This window comes from Penaeus monodon, chromosome 33, assembly GCF_015228065.2.
Source record: "Penaeus monodon isolate SGIC_2016 chromosome 33, NSTDA_Pmon_1, whole genome shotgun sequence".
NCBI lineage: Eukaryota > Metazoa > Arthropoda > Malacostraca > Decapoda > Penaeidae > Penaeus > Penaeus monodon.
The window spans coordinates 35,426,097-35,426,854 of record NC_051418.1 but is presented as its reverse complement, the minus strand read 5'-3'; positions in this window follow the sequence as shown (position 1 = coordinate 35,426,854).

The window sequence follows — 758 nt, the reverse complement described above, 5'->3', positions numbered from 1 at the left end:
CCCCCTCTCCCCTTCTCTCCTCCTCTCCCCCATCCCCCTCTTCCCTCCCCCTCTCTCCCTCTTCCCTCCCCCCTCCCCCCTTCCTCCCTCTCCCCTCCCCCTCTATCTCCCTCTCCCCCTCCCTTCTATCCTCCCTCTCCCTCCCCCTCCCTCTCTCCCTCTCTCCGACTCCCTCTCTCTCTCCCTCCCCCCCCCTCTATCTCTCCTCTCCCCCTCTCATTCCCTCTCCCCTCTCTCCTCTCTCTCCCTCCCTCCTACTCGCCCTCTCTCTCTCCTCTCCCTCCCTCTCCCCTCCCTCCTTCTCTCTCCCTCTCCCCCTCTTCCCTCCCTCTCCCCTCTATCTCCTCCTCTCCCTCTCTTCTCCCTCTCCCTCTCCCTCTCTTCTCTCTCCTCCTCTCTCTCTCCTCTCCCTCCCCCTTCTACCCTCCCTCTCCCCTCTTCCCTCCTCTCCCCTCCTCCCCCTCTTCCCCCCTCTTCCCTCTCCCCCCTCTCCCTCTCCCCCTCTATCCCTCCCTCTCCCCCTCTATCCCTCCCTCTCCCCCTCTATCCCTCCCTCTCCCCTCTATCCCTCCCTCTCCCCTTCTATCCCTCCCTCTCCCCTTCTATCCCTCCCCCCTCTCCCCCTCTATCCCTCCCTCTCCCCCTCTATCCTCCCCCCTCTATCCCTCCTCTCCCCTCTATCCTCCTCTCCCCCTCTCCCCCCCCCTCTACCTCCCTCTCCCCCTCTATCCCTCCCTCTCCCCCTCCTCCCTCTCCCC